Here is a 14,663-nt window from a genome sequence, read left to right on the forward strand (position 1 = left end):
TCTGCCCCTGAACAAGGCAGTTAACCCACCATTCCTCGGCCGTCATTCAAAATAAGAATGTGTTCTTAACTGGCTTGCCTAGTTAAACAAAGTATATAAAAAATCAAATTAAAGAAAATCTGCAAATTGGCACCCAAAAATACCAATTTCCAATTGTTTTGAAAACTTGAATTCGGCCCTAATTAAATCGGCCATTCCGATTAATCGGTTGACCTCTAGTGTGAACTCCTTCAAGACTGTTGTAAAAGCATTCCAGGTGACTACCTCATGAAGCTGGTTGAGAGAATGCCAAGAGTGTGGATGTACTTTCCATTTTTGAAGGATCCTGCTGTGAAGCTTTCAAAGATAGCAACCCTTATAAGGAATCCCAAGCTATTTGCCTTGATATCAAGTTTGTGCATTGTGAATATGAAGAGTCTTGAGTGCAATCATTAAGGGTTGTTTCACTTCGCTCTCCATTCAGTCATTTATTAATCCACTTCAAGATCATTACCATTTTGCTTTCAAGGCAATATTTACAAGTAACAAAGAATAAATTCCACCACGTTTTCCCTCCTTATCCACCAAAAGGCTCCAGATCATATTTCAAAGCATCAGCATACTCCCCGTCAAACGGTTAATTATAGATATGAGTCGTTCTCATATCTTAAATCTCCCCTTCATCAAAGAGCCCTCGTAATAAATATATATAAAATACAAAAATTCCACTTGCATAATGAATATGTATACCCAGTGAGTCATAGCACTAGGGTTGTGGGCACTGAAACACCAGTGCACAGCATGTCTTGTAGTCATTTGGTGTCATGTAAAAAAATATACAGGAATCCCTACAATAACAGCCAAGAAAATGACACATACCATCAGTGGTATGACATTTGACTGCTGAGCATTGTATTTTGGTGTCAAGATTAAAACAAGCATGAGAAAACTCCGAACGCTTCAAGACTTTCGAAGAAGGTCACACATTCTATGTTGTAGCGTTTGACTACTGACTAGATGGCGTACACGTTCTGATGTGCAGAAAGTCCAAAACGAAAAGCATGGGAGAGGGGATTTTGCCAGCAATTGCCAGGCTCGGGTGAAATCATTAGATGGGGGTCACGCTTCATCATGCCTGGTTAGATTACACACACGCCACACTCTGGGCCCGGGGCTGCTGGGGCACTAGCGCGATCTGGCGACAGAAGAAACGTTCGGTCCCGTCAAAACAGTGTGTGTGTAAATTAAAATGGATTACGGGGGCTCTGATCTGCAAAACTAATTTCCGTGCTATTCCCAAATGATCCTGTCCCGTGGGATTAGCGGGAAACAGTTTAATATATCCCAAGGCGCACTGGAACTACATCAGGGATAAAGGGAAACTTTTGGAAAACTTCATAGTGAACTGAAATTACTTTAAAGGGCTGGGATTCAAACCACAACAAAGCAATCACCTCTGCCAGTTATTTGGTAAAAAGCTAAGGGATGGGGAAACGTAAGTTCTCAAATATTTAAACAGAGTTATTACAATGCTTTAGAGAGTTTGTTTTCAATTACATTGTTTACTAACAAGCTTATGTTTTAGTTTCTGATGGGGTAAGTCAGTTGAACTAAACTGATGACACATTCATAAGTTATATTCTCCAAGTCTCCAACTTCCCTTAAATGCAAGTAAAACTAAATGCATGCTCTTCAACCGATCGCTGCCGGCACCTGCCCGTCCGTCCAGCATCACTACTCTGGACGGTTCTGACTTAGGTATTTGTAGTTGTCCACATATTCTAGGTGTCTGGCTAGACCGTAAACTCTCCCTCCAGACTCACATTAAGAATCTCCAATCCAAAATTAAATCTAGAATCGGCTTCCTATTTCACAACAAAGCATCCTTCCCTCATGCTGCCAAACATACCCTCGTAAAACTGACCATCCTGCCGATCCTTGACTTCGGCAATGTAATTTACAAAATAGCCTCCAACACTCTACTCAGCAAATGGGATACAATCACAGTGCCATCCGTTGTCAACCAAAGCACCATATACGCTCTCGTTGGCTGGCCCTCGCTTCATATTCGTCGCCAAACCCACTAGCTCCAGGTCATCTAAGTCTTTGCTAGGTAGAGCCCCACCTTATCTCAGCTCATTGGTCACCATAACAGCACCCACCCATAGCACACGCTCCAGCAGGTATATTTCACTGGTCACCCCCAAAGCCAATTCCTCGTTTGGCCGCCTTTCCTTCCAGTTCTCTCCTGCCAATGACTGGAACGAATTGCAAAAATCACTGAAGCTGGAGACTCAAATCTCCCTCACTAACTTTAAGCACCAGCTGTCAGAGTAGCTCACAGATCACTGCACCTGTACATAGCCCATCTGTAAATAGCCCATCCAACTAACTCACCCCATACTGTTATTATTTTTTTCTCCTTTGCACCCCAGTATCTCTACTTGCACAGTCATCTTCTGCACATCTATCACTCCAGCTTTTAAATTACTAAATTGTAATTATTTCGCCACTATGGCTTATTTATTGCCTTACCTCATTTGCACACACAGTACATACTTTTTTCTATTGTGTTATTGACTGTACGTTTGTTCATGTGTAACTCCATTGTTGTTTGTGTCGCACTGCTTTGCTTTATCTTGGCCAGGTTGCAGTTGTAAATGAGAACTTGTTATCAATTAGCCTACCTGGTTAAATGAAATAAAAAATTTAAAAAATCAATGGCTACACATATTCAGGTTAAAAGTTTTAAAAAATGGATGCACCCAGATTGCCTCATTTAATTGAAGGCACAGGCATTGTTTGTGGACTTCAGCCCATGCTGCTTTTCACCGAATGTCTCTCTCTAATCTGTGTGTGCTTATTGTTATTGAGCTATAATGCCCAAACCAACCAGCAATTTACCATACTACTCTGAACACTAACCCCACCCAATAGGACTTCCCAGCACATTTTTCAAAAATAGATTATTCAAATCTTGGAGGACTTTTGAAAGAGCCTCATCTAATCTTGGAGGACTTTTGTTTCGGACAACCCGAAAATTCTGACATTCTACTCAATACAACTTGGAGACAGAAATATGCAGATGAGCACTCATTGACATTTCAGTTGGCCTAATGGAAAGTCTTAGGGAGGGAGAGGGCAAACACAGTGAAGGACTAGGCTGGGAACAGGTCAGCATAATTAACTAGGTCAGCATAGTTAATGAGCTGATAGCCCAAACACAGGAAATGACTGAAATATGAGCAGTGAAAATGCAACTCTACCCATCCATTCCACAACATGGTGTAACTGTACACAAAACATGGCAGTGATCTGCACACCCACGCAGATACATGTATGGACATCCATTGAGAAAATGTTTCTCTTGACAAGGTATCAGCTGATAAAGCCTTACAGTAACTGACATCTGAACTATAACAAACAGACGACAATAGTAACAATAATTTTACTCAGAAGTCATTTCTTCACCTTGCCAAAAGGTCATAGCCCTAAATCTCTCTCCTCGGATCAGTAAAACACAGCAAACGCAGAGGATGAAGAGGCTGTAAATAGGTATGAGGTGCCATGCTACATCAGATACATACATCCCATTCAGGTGTAGGGTTACCTCTAGACATTGATCTTGGGTCAGTTTCAGCGGAAGCTGATCCTAGATCTGCACCTAGAAGAAACTTCACCCCGGAGCTCCCATTCACCACACTGCAAAATGGCAAAATCCTGTCGCATAACTCTCAGAACCGCCAGGCCTTTCATCCTATAAGAACCCGCTAGAGATTGTTGCTGGATGTCGCCTTATGCGTCAGATGCATATCAACCCGCAAGGAGCGGCAAACATACGCACCAACGCTTGATAAATAGTACATAAACAATTGTAAAGCATTAATTGCATTTAGAAATATATCCATGTAAAAATACAACAATAGTTATTTGTTTAAATAGAATCAAGAATATGTTTTGTAGAATTCTACAAAGTCCTAGTGAAAAATATAGGCCTAAAGCCAATTTGACACTTTGACAGCCATCAATATTCTAACAGTCGAATAAATACATTTCATATACTGTACCCTCACAGTGGGCCACCAACAAATATCTAAATAATGACAGTCAAATAAATACATTTCATATACTGTACCCTCACAGTGGGCCACTCAACAAATATCTAAATAATGACAGTGGTCAACTCAAAGTTACACTTGGGCTCTAACCAGTCATACGAATGTCGCTCAACTTTTAGTCAGGTTAAACAAATCATTCAGAGTGAACCTTTTCCGTGGCAGGCTAACTCAGGGCTAACTTCATTTATACTGAATAAAGTGTCTGAGCCACAAGTTGAGGACCAATGAAATCATATTCCCTCCCCCTCGCAAAGATTGCATCATCATCTCCTTCATTTGAGGAAGACTGAAAATATTTTATTCAATCAAAGGTTTTGTGTTACTTTTTTGTTGTTGCTTCATTTAACACCATAGCCTGCTGAAATGCAAGATAACTTTTCTTTCATTTTGATTTCGGCACAAATTAAAAATGTGGTACTGAAACACCAATGGATTGATGTTTCAGTATTGTCTCGAACAGTTCAGTGTTCGACTAGCCACTTGTGACATGCATGCATACTTGAAAGCTAGAGTTAGCGGCAGTATCCACCATCGTAGTACGGATGAAGCCTAGGCTGGAATGTGAAATTGAAGCTGGCTAGCGTTAGAAAACCCTGAGTAGATCTAGCTTGCTTCATAGGATACCCCTCTGGACAGTGGAGGTTGACATAATGCTTCTAAATACCCCGTTGGTCAGAACAATGAGGAAGCATTTATTGTGGAAGCAACTTCCACTCTCCTCAAAGACTACATCATTTTTGTATTCCATTTTCACATGCAAGCGATGTATATGCTATATTGGTAGTTCTCAAGGAATAACTTTCCAGAAGAACTGACATTCAAGGCTTTTGCAGATGCAGTACACTGTGGGAATGTTCCAGATTGTCTCTTCTACAATAAAGACAGTGTACTGCATCCGCAAAAGGTCTTGACTGTGGCATTAACTCAACATAGAAATGACAAGAAATAGGTTTCTTTTCATTCAACTGATTAAATGACAAAGGAAAGATAAACACTCACCAACTCAATGAGGGGCCAAAGTATAAAAGTCCCCTTTCATATGTCATGACTTCCTTAGATTTCACAATAACACCACCCAACACTCTTACACTAAAGTCTCATTGATTGAAAAATTGCACGTGTACAGGGCACAACAAGCTATGAATGTCTATGATGGCCCATTATGAAAAGCTGTGGTGTTGAGTCAATCAATTTCCATCAATGTAATCCAAGATGACTTAATACAATCTCATTCATTACGTATTTGCCACAGACAAACAAGGAATCTAATAAGGTTACATAATTCTGATTTCATTCACTTGACAATGCAAGGCAAAGAACATGCTTCATTAAAGACCCAATGCAGCCATTTTTATATCAATATCAAATCATTTCTGGTTAACAATTAAGTACCTTACTATAAGTACCTTACTATAATAGATTTCCATTTATGGGCCAAAATAGCTTTTTAGCAACAACAAAACAATTCTCAAGCAAGAATCTGGATTAGGACTGTCTGGGAGTGGTCTGAGTGGGAAGGGGAAAATGGAAAACTAGCGGACATTGGCAGAGAGGTTTGGAACTATTTTTGTTATTGGTCCATGTCACCATGGAAAGCCACCCATGCAAACCTGCTGATTAGAAGGTCCCGTGTAGATTGTATTTTCAACCAGAGACTGGATATGACATTGGTAAAAAAATATTTTAAAAAAATCACACATTTACAGTGTTAGTTTCAGCTGTTGTGCAATATGATACAAAACACACAAAATAATTTTGACTGCATTGGGACTTTAAAATAACAATATTTCTTTAGTTTGAGAATGCGTAGAGAAAAAAAAACATTGGTTTCATAACAGAGAAAAGGTTTAACAAACAATTCATGGCCTACAGAGTAGTTTATATCATATACACACTCAGTATATAGACCAGTGGAGGCTGCTGAGGGGAGGACTGCTCGTAATTTCCGTAACGGAGCAAATGGATACCATTCCACTTATTCTGCTCCCGTACCAGCCTGTCCTCCCAAGTTAAGGTGCCACAAACCTCCTGTGATATTACCTTTATTTAACTAAGCAAGTATGCAAGTCAGTTAAGAACAAATTCTTATTTTCAATGACGGCCTAGGAACAGTAGGTTAACTGCCTTGTTCAGGGGCAGAACAACAGATTTTTACCTTGCCAGCTCGGGGATTCGACCTTGCAACCTTTCGGTTACTAGTCCAACGCTCTAACCACTAGGCTACCTGCTACCCTATACGGACAGGATACTATGTTGATTCCCATCATTCATAACCCATGGTCTGCAGAGACCGTGGCCTGAAGCACAGAATACAAAACAACCAAAACAAAACCTACCAAAACTCAGGAGGGATCTTCCGTTCCAAGTTCTGCTGTAGTTGGAAGCTCCATTGGCTTCGGTATGTGGTACCTGCATGTATCTCCTGATTCTCCTCATGGTCACCCCTAGAGGATCCACAGGGGCCACTGGTCCTCACAAGCTACTGGTCCACTCAGATAATCCAAGAAGCTAATTCAGATTATCCAAGAATTCCCATGAACTCAACAAGGTATAGCTTGCTCTACCTTACTGGCCTGCAATAGAGCCCAACATGCCTGGGCTATTGGAGGTTAGATTCCGTTGATCCGATCATAGTAAAAACTTCAGAACTTTGTCCACAGAACTTTATGATGTAACCGTTCCACCTCAGCAGAGCTGCATAACTCAGTAGTCCAAGCAAGAATTCTAGATTCGGATCACTAGATTCAACAAATTGCTTTCCCACTTGTCTAAAAACCTATGCGAAATTAACGTGCGGCTTTTCACCAGACTCCAACACAAGCCACTCTCAACCTACTCTTCTGTCAGTCAACACCTGCAATTATCAGCCAGTCTGACGGAGAAAAGGAGAGACGCCATTGGGCTGTTATCTGTGTCCGTCTGCCCCGGGTCAGGTTACTTTTCCTCATTGGACGGTAATAGAGAGGATAAGGTCATACAACCCAGAAGAAGAGAAAGACACTCTGCACACTTTACTTTCTAGGTCTATGTAAAACACACTTTAAATAAATTTGACTGGGATGAGGAATTGCAAGGATGACAGCATCAGACTCATGATCCAGCATTAAAGTCTGTATTCACATTGAGCAACTATAGAGTGTTTAAAGCTAGACCTAAGTATATTTGTACAATTTGATATATAGTTTATAGTAATAAACCTAATAATAAAATGTCTCTACTCACACTTTCAACTCAACAAATGTGTTGTTGGAATTTTACAGACATGGTAAAAAAAAAGTTAAATCCAATACCTTTTCTTATAAAGAAAATCCATAACATCAATAAATATCCTTTGGCGTCAATTTTCTTCTGGGAAAGGAAATGGATAGTTAGGTAGAGAGAGGGCCGCCCACCAAAACTCACAGCGTTGGCAAGGAGGACATTAAATGAGAGATACCAAAGATAACACTGAAGGAGCTGCGAAACTCCACAGCGGAGATTGGAATATCTGTCCATAGGACCACTTTCAGCCGTACACTCCACCGAGCTGGGCTGTACGGAAGAGGGGCCAGAAGAAAATAAGCAGACACGTTTGGTGTTTGCCAAAAGGCATGTAGGAGACTCCCCAAACATATGGAAGAAGGTACTCTGGGGATGTTTTTCAAACTGGCCAGAATTGAAGTATGGATGGCGCTAAATACAGGGAAATTCTTGAGGGAAACCTGTTTCAGTCTTCCAGAGATTTGAGACTGGGACAGAGGTTCACCTTCCAGCAGGACAATGACCCTAAGCATACTGCTAAAGCAACACTCGAGTGGTTTAAGGAGAAACATTTAAATGTCGTGGAATGGCCTCGTCAAAGCCCAGACCTCAATCCAATTGAGAATCTGTGATATGACTTAAAGATTGCTGTACACCAGTGGAACCCATCCAACTTGAAGGAGCTGGAGCAGTTTTGCCTTGAAGAATGGGCAAAAATCCCAGCGGCTAGATGTGTCAAGCATATAGAGACATACCCCAAGAGACTTGCAGCTGTAATTGCTGCAAAAGGTGGCTCTACAAAAAGTATTGACTTTGAGGGGGTGAATAGTTATGCACGCTCAAGTTTTTGTTGTGTCTTATTTCTTGTTTGTTTCACAAGAAAAAAATCTTTAGCATATTCAAAGTGGTAGGCACGTTGTGTTAATCAAATGATACAAACCCACAAAAATCTATTTTAATTCCAGGATGTAAGGCAACAAATAGGAAAAATGGGGGTGAATACTTTCACAAGCCTCTGTAGAAGATAATGCAGGCGACCAGGGCAAAACTCCAACAGGTGTATCATTGGGGCGAGCCGGGACGGTCCGATTGCATAAAACATTACAATTCTCATCTATTACCGAGATGACCACTTTACAGCCTGCCCCAGAACCTTGAAGGCCACACACAAAAATAGACAATGACCTAAGTTGTATCCCAAATGGCACCTTATTCCCAATGTAGTGCACTACTTTTGACCAGGGCCATTAGACCTCAAAAGTAGTGCACTATATAGGAAACAGGGTGCAATTTGGGGCACCACACCATACATTTTTTATCTATCACAGTCCTAGCCAGACAGGACATCTACATTTAAGAGAGATGGCCCATATTGTGCCTCAAATGGCACCCTATTCAAAAGTAGTACTATTATAGGGAACAGAGTACAATTTGGGAAGCAGCATCATGAATGTTTAATCCGGCACAATCATAGCCAAATTCAGTTCTTGGCCGGAGGGTTAATCTCCAAAAATAATTATTTGAAAAGAGAAACCTCAAAGTCCCGCTTGAATATGGATCCGTAATCTTCTTGAAAAGTCCCATTCTATCAGATAGTCTAATCCTGGTCTACAGCCTAGGCCCAATGCCTGTCACCTCTTGATTGATTCACTGTGTGTGTGGTGGACTTGGGGGGCATATGACCAATCTTTACTATCTCAACATTCACTACTCAATCCACTAGCCAGTGATATAATATAAATCTACAGACCTACGGTATAGTACTAATGTTTCTCTTTGGTACAAGATGATACATATCCATTTTTTTTTATTGACTCATTATTGGAGAATATCATTGATGAGAATTCTTGTGAGCTAATAATTATTTTTCAAGCACATTTATATCCTCTGGGTATTATTTTATAAAAAATAAAAGACTCTCAACCCCAATTTCAGCCTCTGTCCAACCCCTCCAAATAAAAAATGCATTCAGGTGAGAATTCAGGGGGGGGGGAATTGCTCATAAATATATATTTTGGGGGTGGGTAAACGTAGTTGTACGTAATGTCACACTCATACTAAAATGATAGGCATCACCAGCTACTTCGGCTCTGGAAAGTTAGAGTGGTAAAGTGTGGAGTTCCTGACATCTACTGCCACTTGGTGTAAATTTTAATCCCCCATGGGGTGTTAATCTTTGAAACGTGGACTCAACAATACCACAGCAATTGTTTCGGGAAGAAAAGTGCAATCATCACCTTGAAAATAAAGATTAGCTCAATTTAATCCAACCTGCATTGCAGTGTTTACGCAGCAGCAATTTTTCCAATGGTCAAATTAACTCTGATTGGTTTGGGGTACTGTTTAAAAACCTACAACTACTACCAAGGTGACCCCTCTTACAGGAATGCTTTCACTTTTTAGAATTAGATAGATATTGTAAATAAAGGATTCAAAAAAATTAAAGATGTGCCCAATGTGGGATTAGAACTCACAACCACTGAACTAATAGCCAACTGCCTTAGTGCCCCAATCTGTCATAGCAGCTGGGGGAAAACAACTAATTAACATGCCAACCATTGTCATTTATTTCTTATCAAGATGCATGCAACTACGAATATAGACATAATCCTTGTAGCCGTTTTTATTTTTAGAAGCACATAGATGTGTATGAAACGGAGAGCAAAAACGTTGAAATTGGTCATATGCGGAAATGTGCCTTAGTGCCGTTTGAATTTTGTGTAACTTCAGCAGTCCAGTGTTACCAAAACTGTGGGGCCATTATATACAGTGCCTTCGGAAAGTATTCAGACCTCTTGACTTTTTCCACATTGTTACTTTACAACCTTATTCTAAAACGTAGTAAATATTTTTTCCACAGCAATCTACATGAAATAACCCATAATGACAAAGCGAAAACAGGTTAAGAAATTTCTGCAAATTTGTTACAAATAAAACACTGAAATACCTTATTTACAAAATTATTTAGACCCTTTCCTATGAGCCTTAAATGAGCTCAGGTGCATCCTGTTTCCATTGATCATAATTGAAAATGTTTCTACAACTTGGGAGTCCACCTGTGGTAAATTAAATTGATTGGACATGATTTGGAAAGGCACACACCTGTCCATTGAAGGTCCCACAGTTGACAGTGCAGTCTCAGAGCGAAAACCAAGCCATGAGAGCGAAGGAATTGTCCATAGAACTCCGAGACAGGATTGTGTCGAGGCACAGATCTGAGGAAGGGTACCAAAATAATGTCTGCAGCATTGAAGCTAACCAAGAGCACAGTGGCCTCCATCATTCTTAAATGGAAGTTTGGAACAACCAAGACTCTTCCTAGAGCTGGCCACAAGGCCAAACTGAGCAACCAGGGGTGAAAGGCCTTGGTCAAGATGGTGACCAAGAACCCAATGGTCACTCTGCAGAGGAACTTTGGAGCTTTGTCAAAGATGGTTGTCATTCTGGAAGGTTATCCCATCTCTGCAGCACTCAACCAATTAGGCCTTTTAGGTAGAGTGTCCAGACGGAAGCCACTCCTCAGTAAAAGATATGACATCCTGCATGGAGTTTGCCAAAAGGCACCTAAAAGACTCAGACAATAAGAAACAAGATTCACTGGTCTGATGAAACAAAGATTGCACTCTTTGGACTGAATGCCAAGAGTCACATCTGGAGGAAACCTGGCACCATCCCTATGGTGAAGCATGGTGGTGGCAGCATCATCATTCTGTGGGGATGTTTTTCAGTGGCAGGGAGACTACATTCATCTTTGCCTCGATCCTGACTAAAATATAGAGAGGTCCTTGATCAAAACCTGCTCCAGAGCGCTCAGGACCTCAGACTGGGGCGAAGGTTCACCTTCCAACAGGACAACGACCCTAAGCACACAGCCAAGAAAATGCAGGAGTGACTTCGGGACAAGTTTCAATGTCCTTGAGTGGACCAGCCTGAGCCCGGACTTGAATCTGATCTAACATCTCTAGAGAGACCTGAAAATAGCTGTGCAGCAATGCTCCCCTTTCAACCAGACAGAGCTTGAGGTTGTCTCGTCAAATTTAACTACAACCATGCATAATGCACATTCACTAATAAAGAATAACTTCTTGTAGCAGGCATTAGGCTACAGAAAATGAACACAGGTCTCAAACCCATGTCCTAATTATTAGCCAGCTAATCTTTACATTTCAGGTTTAGCCAGCCTGGATTATTTGCTAGCTAACAAGATTGAACAGTTGAATTGTTATGAACACACCCTTCTGTTTGTCTCCAATTGTTTGAAAAGGATGTTAGCCTGTCCAATTGCTTAAGATTGGAAAATCAAGTGGCCTAACTTATTTCTCAGACTGGCAACTCGTTCTCAATTCCTCATATAATTGTGTTTTATGCTTATTGCACATTTATAAAAACACAGACTAGACAACTTGCATAACAGTCTTAGGCTAAAATGCTGCTAGCGGGTACCCCAATGCCACATGTGACAAACTGAGCATTCAATTTCCAGAATCAATAGTCTTGTTTTAGTAGTGTCTGCTTTGCGCTCAATTTCAGTAGTCGAGACATAAAAAGGGTATCGTTAAAAAAAGTTAACTACTGTATTACAATAAAATAATGTCTCAATGTGTTTTGGTGTCCATATGACCGATTCTGCTGGACCAAACCGCAGATATGATATCTCAACTTTGTTGGCGTGAGAGGCAGGGGCTGTGTGTGTGTGTGTGTGTAAACCATTAGAGGAAGAGGCGAAGCGAGAGGTTTCACTCTTGCTAAAAATCATCTGTCAAAAATAAACCCAATGCATTTATATAGCCTTATTTTGGACCGAAGTTTGTCGCCTGCCTTCCCGACTCCCATTGTTAGGGGAGTACGTGCATCTCATCATTCTATACACAGATCTCTGGTGTAAATGGGAAGGTGCACACAGCACAGAGGAGCGAAGGAGACGAGACCAAAAATACAATATGAGAACAAGCGGACATAAATACATAAAAATGACAAATAACAACAACAAAAAACATTGATTCTTGTGATACAGGCATTTGGAATATCGCGCAAAAATATGCATACATTAAAAGGAATCAAATGAATTTGATATATTCATCGCACAGATGAAAAGGGAAGCTACCTATAATAACAACAACAGCAATAATAATATTTTGTCATAGCTTACGAATGATTTTACCTGACCAGGTTGAGAGATTAGTAAAAACTTCAGGTCCCAGAAAAGACATACAAATTTTGCCTCACCACTTCTGAACCTGTGGTGCCACCTCTGGAATTGCATAGGTGTTTATCAAATATCAAGCTATGACATAAAACGAAAGCAAACAGAATCTCAGCTAAATGTCTGTTTTGCAAATTAAAAACAACAAATTATAGTTCAGGGAATAAACCTGTGTAGAACTACAATATTTTTGGTAACACTTGATGGTCCACCTGTTTACAATGCATTACAAATGCACTTAAAGTACCTGTTATAATTGCATAGCGCACCAGACTTGCTATAAGCATCTATAACAGCTCACTGTTCATTTTGATAGGACAAAGGTGGTCATATGCATTTAACATGCTGTATAAGCATTGATAATGGCTCATTTATACAGAGACTATTTAAATGCATAAATACCTATAGTGAATTGAAAGCCAGGTGGCTTACAGAAAGTGCAACCAAAAACAGTATATGGAAAATGTGTTCAGTGAACTACAAACAAACAAAATGACCTAAATGTATTCCTCAAGAATTCAGACGCATTAAGAGAAGCAGCCCAGTCCTTTTCTCTACCATTTCATATCACTGAGTACCGAGGGGCAGAAAAGCCATGCGCAAAACAAAATGACGAAGGTGGAAAACAACAAGGCCAGGATCCATCAAGGCGCTGGGAATGACTGCGCCCCTGCCCCATCCATCTCGGGCGGAATTACAGGCACTGCAAGGGAGAGATCAACGCCAGGGAGAGGAGGGAAGAACAGAATGAGGGTGGGTGGGGGGGGGGGGGGTGCTGCCGCCAAGTGACAAATGAGCCCAATATAAAAAAAGGCCCTCTCCCACATTCCACCTACAGACTATGAATCTCTAAAGAGCCCAAAAAGGGCATCAATCACCTATACAGGCAAGCACACTCTCGGGCCAAAGGCAGGTTTAAACAACAGTGTCCCAGAGGAGTGTCTCGCAACAACCTGGTCTGGCAGCATTAACTTCAAAGGGCTGGTACATTTTAATTTGGCAGATTTAGCGGTCTCAAAAATTCTAGGCTATTTTACGATGCAGAGGTTATATGGTGTGATTTCTTCATGAACAATACTTACTTTCCTCTCTACAGCACAGTGATTAGCTGGAGTGCCAATCATGCCAACTCCTTGTCACTCATTGACATGCCATAGGTTTGGCTCGACAATGGAGTTGGCAAGAGCACATAGAAAGGGAAAGGGGATACCTAGCCAGTTGCACCACAATGCATTCAAACTAAATGCGTCTTCGGCATTTAACCCAACCTCTCTGAATCAGAGGTGCAGGGGTCTGCATTAAATCGACGTCCACGTCGTCGGCGCCCGATGTTGTTGGGGGGTTAATTGCCTTGCTCAAGGGCTGAACGGTAGATATTTCCACCTTGCCGGCTTGGGGATTCAAACCCATAAACTTTCGCTTACTGGCCTAACACTAGGCTACCTGGAACCAGGCTGCAATGTGGATAGGATCTGACAATACACCACTACAGAAACTGTTTATTGAAGCGTGTGGTCAAGCATGTTACACAGCACTAAAATGGACATCAGAAGACGTGAGCTTTGTGCACTTAAAGAACATAAAAACAGCTTTACAGTCTAGAAATTATCAATATTAAACCAGGCTTCCATCCAACCAAGTACCTGTCAAGATTATTATTTTTAAATAATCATCATGACAGAAAAAGTATAATTGTCGGAGAACCTTCCTATATGGTCGACAGAACAAAATACTTAGACAAGGGTATACAGTTTTTTTGTTGGTGAAATACAGTAAATTGTCAAAAATGTGGACACACCAAATCATTCATTTTTTCTTTAATTACATATTATTCTACATTGTAGAATAATAGTGAAGAAATCATGAAAGATCACATGGAATCATGTAGTAACCAAAAAGTGTCAAACAAATTAAAATATATTTTCTGAGATTCTTCAAATAGCCACCCTTTGCCTTGATGACAGCTTTGCACACGCTTAGCATTCTCTCAACCAGCTTCATGAGTCACCTGGAATGTATTTCAATTAAAAGACGTGCCTTGTTAAAAGTCAATTTGTGGAATTTATTTCCTTCTTAATGCGTTTGAGCCAATCAGTTATGTTGTGACAAGTAAGAGTTGGTAT

The 14,663-nt window shown here is 40.6% G+C and overlaps 1 protein-coding gene across 3 annotated transcripts in view; it reads right to left on the reverse strand.

Annotated features, from left to right (window-relative positions):
* The window catches only part of efr3a (EFR3 homolog A (S. cerevisiae)), a 235,686-nt gene that overhangs the window by 199,870 nt on the left and 21,153 nt on the right, over positions 1–14,663 (reverse strand). The window lies entirely within an intron of this gene.

Source organism: Oncorhynchus masou, chromosome 3 (assembly GCF_036934945.1).
Source record: "Oncorhynchus masou masou isolate Uvic2021 chromosome 3, UVic_Omas_1.1, whole genome shotgun sequence".
Classification (NCBI taxonomy): domain Eukaryota; kingdom Metazoa; phylum Chordata; class Actinopteri; order Salmoniformes; family Salmonidae; genus Oncorhynchus; species Oncorhynchus masou.